The 7,859-nt window shown below is 39.8% G+C and overlaps 1 protein-coding gene across 3 annotated transcripts in view; it reads right to left on the reverse strand.

Moving 5' to 3' along the window:
* The window catches only part of RASGRF2 (Ras protein specific guanine nucleotide releasing factor 2), a 318,717-nt gene that overhangs the window by 35,827 nt on the left and 275,031 nt on the right, over nucleotides 1-7,859 (reverse strand). The window lies entirely within an intron of this gene.

Genomic DNA, 7,859 nt, shown 5'->3' on the forward strand with positions numbered 1-7,859 from the left:
TGATAGAAGGATCTGTAAACTCAGCTATGGCATTTTCTTTGTGTCTGCCATTGGGAACATGATGGATGAAGTAATTGAGTCAATTTAACAAACAAATATTAAATGCCTACTATGTTTTAGCCGTCAGAAGCTATTGAATAAAAGGAAAAGGTATGAAGGTAAATTTGTATTTATTGAATCACTTAACAGGTACTTACTAAGCACCTTCTAGTGCTAGGCACTATGCCAGACACCATATTTGGTGGGAGTGTGGAGAGGCGGTGGGGGGGGGGGGGGGAACACACAGATGAATAAGACACAGTTCCTACACTCACGGAGCCTATGGTCTAGTTGGCTACACCTACAAGGCTGCCCTTTCACAGGAAAAGGATATACAGTTTTAACAGTTTAGATTTTTTTTCTTCCTGAATGCGTTTCATTATATGCCACTCTTAGCTTAAAGGTGAACTATTTGTTATTTAAAATGATGTAAAAATGATTAAATGAAAGAACCCAAATAAAGGAAAGGAAAAAAATAAATTTCAGTGTGTTCTTGGCTTTGCAGAAACTAACCTACTTTGCAAATTTTCTACCACTATAAATGTCCTTTATCATTCTATTAATTCCTGTCATTACCATGAGCTCACATATCAGTCTGACCTTGGTTTTGGGGAGGGGTTACATAACGATGAATTTTAAACACTCTACACGTCCATTTCACAATTCAGTGTCTGTTTCCTTGGGTACGGAAGGCACAGGGCACACTGAGTACTGAGATCAGGCATAACAAGCCAGCACTGTCCAATGGGGCTCAGCCACTCATTTCTATTTCTTTTACGCATTGAAGGGGGGAAAGTGCAATGTTTTTATTGCTATTTTCTTTATTCTGTTTTCCTTTTCAAGGTAGAATGGTTTGAAAGATTAACCTCCCAAGTCCTTACTCTGGGTGTCCTAATAATAACATCTCACAGTCATGTCACACTTTACAGTTTACAGGGCACCTTCCCCATAATATTAACCTGAGGGAGCAGGGAAGTATTATCCCTGTGTTGTAGATGAGGAAAGTGAAGCTCAGAGGTCACAGGATAATAACAGTTTAGATTTACAGCCAGCAGGAACATTAAAGGACATCCAGTCCAACCCTCTTATTTTATAGGTGAGATGGAATTAGAAAAAAGTGAAATGACTCGGAAAAAGTCACCCAGCAGAGCCTGGATTTCAGTTTAGGTGCTGTTCAGCATTCTTTCCATGGCATCATGCTGGTAATGGGATTTCCCCATGGCCATGCAGTTCACAAATGCCAGAGCCAGGACTCAAACCAGGTCTTCTGACTCCAGACAGGTTTTCTCTATTGTATGTTCCCTCCTTGCTATATACCCTACGTACTCTGCTTCTCCATCAGAGACTCTCACAGCAATTAGGGACCATTTTCCTTAATGCTAGCTGATAGGTGTTAATTTAACATGCAAGTCTTCAAGTGGTTATGTTATATATTTAATAATGCAATTAATCTGGTTATAAGACATGAAAAGGCAGCTAGCACTGGGAGAAGATGTAATGGAGACAGCCCTGGGCCTGGAGTCAGAAGATTCATCTTCCTGAGTTCAAATCTGGCCTCAGACATTTACTAGCTGTGTGACCCTCAGCAAGTCACTTAACCCTGTTTGCCTCAGTTTCTTCATCCATCAAATGAGCTGGAGAAGGAAATGGCAAATCACTCCAATGCCTCTGCCAAGAAAACCCCAAATGAGATCACAGAGTTGGATGTGACTGAAACAACAAAAGCCATGAAATGAAGATAGAAGATATCAGGATAGTGACTGTACCCATAGCTAATTAATCAGTCAACAAACATTCTGAGACCCAACAGAGGAGTCATAAGTGAAGTACAATAGAATGCTCTGGGAAAACTTTAAAGAAAAGCATCCTTATGGGGGAAAAATGCTCTTTTATTTATTTGGGGTTAGGGTAGTTTACCCTTAAAAAAAATGCTCATTAGGACTTCTCAAAACAGCACTTCTAATATATTGAGAGTCCAACTGAGAACTGTTTCTGCTAAGAACTTCTAGCTAACATAGAGCACATTTTATAACAAGGGTCAGATACAGGGTATCCCCAAAGTCGTCATGTCATTTTAAGCTTTGATTGGCTAAAACTGCACGAAGACTTTGGGGACACCTTGTATTTATGATACAATTACCATTCACTTTCCTAAGAATCCTTAATATTTCTATTAACTTGACAATTTTCATCATCTCAGCTGGTCATACAGTCGATAGAATGTCAGGCCTAGAATCAAGAACCGAGTTGAAATCCAGTCACTGACACTTACTAGTTGTGTGACCCTGGGGATATCACTTAACCTCTGTTTGACTTAGTTTTCTCAATTATAAAATGGGGATAATAAAAGCACCTACCTTGCAGGATTGTTGTGAGGATCAAAAGAGATAATATTTAGCAGATATAGCTTAGCAGAGTGCCTGGCACATAACAGGAACGCTATAGATGCTTATTCCTTTCCTCTTCATTTGATTGATACAGGTATACTGTAATGTATTAATGTGTTATATAATTGTATTGATAATTATATGATGTATTAATTGCCCAATGATATCTGTTAATTAATCAATTAATACACTAGATAATTTATACAATGTGTAATGATGCAGGTTATCATTCTTATTTTGCCATTGAGGAAACTGAGGGACAGAGAATTTAGATGACTTGCCTAAGGTTTCACAGCTAGTTGAGTGCCAGAGCCAGGAACAGAATCCAGATTTTTCTGATTCATAATCTATACTATTTTCCATTCTTTGCAATAAAAGGTAGAACAGAAACTAAAACTGAGCCAAGAGACCTTATATCCTTCAATCTGCTTATTTTATCTAATCAACAATCTAATCTTCCTCCACCAATGATAGCAGCCCCATCACTGCTGTCTCATTTCCTGTGATTCTTATGCCTATATTTAAGTAAATCCTCAGGGGACTAACCCAACACACTGAAGGTCTGCCTCCCTCTGTTTCTTTTAATATTTTGTGGATGTCAGTGCAGAACACAGGTTGTCTGTTTATTGTCTAAGTCATTATATGATTCTAGATTTGGGGGCAGAATGAATCTTATTAGACGTCACCTAGTTCACCCCCTTCATTTTACAGATAAAGACAACGTAGAATAAGGTCAAGAGTATTGTTCAACGGCCACACAGTTGATGCTGGGATCTCGGACTTTGATCACAAGTCCTAGGTTTAGATTCTCATTTTGAAACTAGCTGTGTGAGGATGAGGCAAGTCATTTAACTTCCCTTAACCTCTGCAAAAATGTGGATGGGCCTTTGTAGGCAGTCATCTTCAAGGACAATTCCATCCCTCAGTATTACTGCTCTGCAAGATATGCTGAAAGGAATAGTTTTAGAGAAACTTGGGAAGAGTTGTATGAACTGATGCAGAGTGAAGTGAGCAGAACCAAGAGAACTGTTCATACAATGACTACAACACTATAAAGACAATTTTGAAAGACTTAAGAACTCTGCTCAATGCAATGACCAACCATGGATTTTAGAGGACCAATGATGAAGCATACCATCTGTCTCCTGTCAGAGAGGTGATACACTCAAAATGCAGAACAAGACATACATTTTTGGACATGTCGATGTGAAAATTTGTTTTGTTTGCACTTGTATTTGTTATAAGAATTTTGTTTTTCTTTTTCCTTTCAATTTGGAATGGAAGAAAGGAAAAGGAAACCCAGGAATCCAGAAGGATTCCTCTGAGAGAGAGAGAGAGAGAGAGAGAGAGAGAGAGAGAAGGAGAGAGAGGGAGAGAGAGGAGAGACAGACAGACAGAGAAAGAGACAGAGACAGAGAAGAAAACAGAAGAAAGGCCCCAAAAGAATTACGGATAAGCAGAATAGCTTTGAAAGTTAAAGTTATTAAATATTTACAAAGAAAAGTAAGCATTAGGTAAATTCATGGTTTCATGTACAATCCTTTGTATTCTATAATATATAGAGAAATTTTATTTGGTGTTTATTGAGTTCAGAATAAAGAAAAATGGGGAAAAACTCCATCCTTTAAATGGAGTAGGAGAGATAAGGAGAATTGTTATTCTGGACCTGATTCTGACTGATAAATCGGAACTGATGATTGAAATAGAGAGGACAAGAAGATTGGGGGCAAAGTTATATTGGGAACAAAATAGGACCCAAGAAGGAAAAGACCCCCTGAATGGGATGATATTAATGAACTATTCAAGTTCTTTTGCTTCTTCATTTTCTTCCAAAGAGATGGGACTTTGGAATCAGAAGAATAGAAGAAAAATAGTTATTAATAAGGAGAAACCCCTAAGAAATCAATGGTAAGGCAGCCTCTAGTTGACTTTAATGAGTTCAAGTCACCAAGCCTGGACAAACTATATCGTAGGATACTGAGAGAACAATATAGAAATATTCAATATGCTCTGTTGAAACGCGATAGCAACTGTACAATAAAAAAATCATCACTTTGTCATGCAGGAAGATGGTTGCCTTATTTCAGTTAACATTAAAATATTAATAACATATGTGCCTAATATTTTGTGTTTATCCAGGATTTATAACCTTGGCTATATGTTCTTTTTCATTATTTATTTCTTATGACCTGTAAGTGAGCTCTACCCTCCACTCAATCTTGAAGAAGGAAACTGAATCCCATGAGAAACAGTTCTATGATCAGAAATAAAGAGATTGTAAAGGGCACACTTGATGGTCTAATATTTCAATGTAAAATTCAAGGACCAGCTTTTTGTGAGGTACATTAGTTGGGGATGCCACAAGGTGGTGCTCCTGAGACAGCTGGATAAAGCTCTATGGACACTGAAAAGCTTGCCTAATCCTTCCCCCTCTTGTCTTTCAGTTGCAAGCCCGGGAATAATTTGGAAGTTCCTTCTCTAACCTCCAGAGCTAGACTAGAAAAAGGAGGTTGTTAAAGTTTGCCTTGTAAAGCTACATAGTAGCTCAAGTAAGCACACTTTGCTACCTTCCAGACAGCCTGAGGTATGTGCTGAAATTATCATTAAAATGTCAGCTATTATTTTTTGCCAAGTCATGAAGAGATGGGTAAAGCACCTTAAGATTAGGAAAGGAGAAATCCCTAGAAATAAAAGCCTGCCCAGGTTTGAACCCTGGAAAGAGAAAATAGGAAAGATATGAGGGACAGAAAGATGCATAGGGCACAGTCTCTGTTCTCTCGGACTCACAGAGTTACACAGGAGATAAGATACAAAATCAAATAACTATAATCAATCAATAAACATTTATTAAGTGCCTACTATGTGCCAGGCATTGTGCTAAGCACTAGGGATTCAAAAAGAGGCAAAAGATAGTTCCTGCCCTCAAGGAGCTTACAGTCAAGTGAAGGAGAGAATATGTAAACATGTACAGGAGATATGTGTTTGTGTGTTTATATATACATACAGGATACATATATATATATATATATATAGCAAACTATATACGAGACAAATAGGAAATAATTAACAGAAGGAAAGCGCTAGAATTAAGAGGATCTGGGAAAGGCTTCCAGTAAAAGATGGGATTTTAGTTGGAACTTAAAGGAAGCCAGGGAAGTCAAGAGACAGAGAGGAAGAGGAAAAGTATTCCAGGCATGAGGGATATCCAGAGAAAATACACAGAGCCAAGAGATGGAGTATCTTGTTTGAGGAACAGCCAGGAGGCCAATTCACTGGATTGAAGAATATGTGGTTGATTGGAGTGGGGAGAGGTTTGGGGCAGGCACACCCACCAGCAGATTATTGCCACAGTCTAGGCATGAGGTGATGAGGGCCTGCGCTAGGTCAGGGTCAGAGGAGAAAAGGAGGTGTACTTGAGAGATGGTGCAGAAGGGGAAACTGACAGGCCTTAACAACAGCTTGAATATGGATGTGGGTGTGAGAGAGAGGGGTTGAGGATGACTTCTAGGTTGTGAGCCTGAGGGACTAGGAAAATACCATTGCCTAGTGAAGGTAGGAGTGGGGGAAGGTTTCGAGGAAAAGATAATGAGTTCTGTTTTGGGTATATTGAGTTTAAGGTGTCTAATGGACATACTGTTTAAGATGTCTGAAAGGCAACTGGTGATTTGAGATTGGAGGTCAGTAGAGAGTTTGGGTCAGGAAGGGTAGATTGCATTAAGAGAGCTTCACAGCCTACAGGGGTTTGGAGAAAGAAGAGATCACTTCTGGTAGGAGGCTCAGGGAAGGTTTCTTGAACTGGATCTTAACTGTAGACCTTAGACCTTAACAAAATATTTTCGCATACATTATCTTTGTCACATATATATGACCCTTGAGGCAGGTTGGGTAGATATTATCATTCACATTTTACCAGGGAGGAAAATGAAGGTCAGAGAGATTAAGACTAAGGTCATATAGCTAGTAAGGGCAAAAGCCAGGGACAGGAAGGATGTCACCAGGCTTCTAAATAGGTAAGAATCCACAGAGAATGTTAGGAAAGTAGTTTGAGTTGTTCAGTATCATTGGGGCATAGGATAGGTAAGGGTAAAGGAGCTGTGGGAGATTATTCTGGGAAGGTAGTTTTGAGCAAGATCATGAAGGGTCTTGAATAATAGATAGATTACATATGTTTAATAGATGATCAGAAGCTACTGAAGTTTTCTGATTAAAGGAGTCAGCGTTGTACCTTACAGAGATCAATTGGTTGATGTGCTTTTCTAAAGGATGAGAAAAACTGAAGGAAGGGATATAAGTTAGAAAGCTATTCTAACATTGTTTAGATGGTGACCATGTGGGATTGAGCAGCTAGGTGGTGCAGTGGATAGAGTGCTAGGCCTGCAGTCAGGAAGACTCATCTTCCTGAGTTCACATTTGGGCTCAGACACTTACTGGCTGTGTGACCCTAGGCAAGTTACCCAACCCTGTCTGCCTCAGTTTCCTTATCTGTGAAATGATCTGGAGAAGGAAACAGCAAACCACTCCAGTATCTTTGCCAAGAAAACCCCAAATGGGGTCATGAAGAGTCAGACAGGACTCAACAATACCACCACCGCCACCACTGCCACCACCACAATATGGGACCGAACCATGGAGTAGGAATGGAATTTTTATTAAGCAAGGTACCATGATAGGTACTCAGGGTACAAAGCCCCCCCCAAAAACCCCCCCCAAAAACCCACCCTTTACTACCTACCCTCCAAGAACTTGAAATCTAATGGGGGAGATGACACATGTATACATACTTATTTGATGCAAAGCAGAATTCAATATGGGCAAACAGCCTGACAAGGAAGAAAGACATTGCCTTCAACTGGGTGATGAGGGGGTTTTTGAGGTGGAACCTAACAAAGCCCTCCATTAAAATCTTACTCTGAAGCCTCATCCAGGCATGGAGGGGACTCTGGGTTCTCTAAGGCTATGCCCATAAATTGCAAGTTCTAACAATTCCTATCAAGTTGGAAAGGCTTCAGGTCCAGGCCTAACAATTGGCTGTATATATCTGTCATCCAAAGACCAGCACAGTTAATTTTGGAGAGTTTCATCATGAGAGTGACCATGTGCTAGAGGTAGAGAGTCATTCTGATTTGCATTAGGGGAGTGAGTACCCATAGAGATAAAACCACAGATTGGATTTGTTCATGCCACCACAATGCCTAGCACAGAGCTTGATATCTAGTAGATATTTAATAGATGCCTGCTGATTGATTGAAAGAGCTTTGTGTTGGGGCAGGTAGGTGGCACAGGAGACAGAGCAGCACCCTAGAGTCAGGAGGACCAGAGTTCAAATTCAGCCTCAGACCCTTATTAGCTGTGTGACCCTGGGCAAGTCACTTAACTCTGATTGCCTAAGAAAGAAAGAAAGAAAGAAAGAAAGAAAGAAAGAAAGAAAGAAAG

This window comes from Vombatus ursinus, unplaced genomic scaffold (genome assembly GCF_900497805.2).
Source record: "Vombatus ursinus unplaced genomic scaffold, bare-nosed wombat genome assembly UNPS02014774.1, whole genome shotgun sequence".
Lineage (NCBI taxonomy): Eukaryota > Metazoa > Chordata > Mammalia > Diprotodontia > Vombatidae > Vombatus > Vombatus ursinus.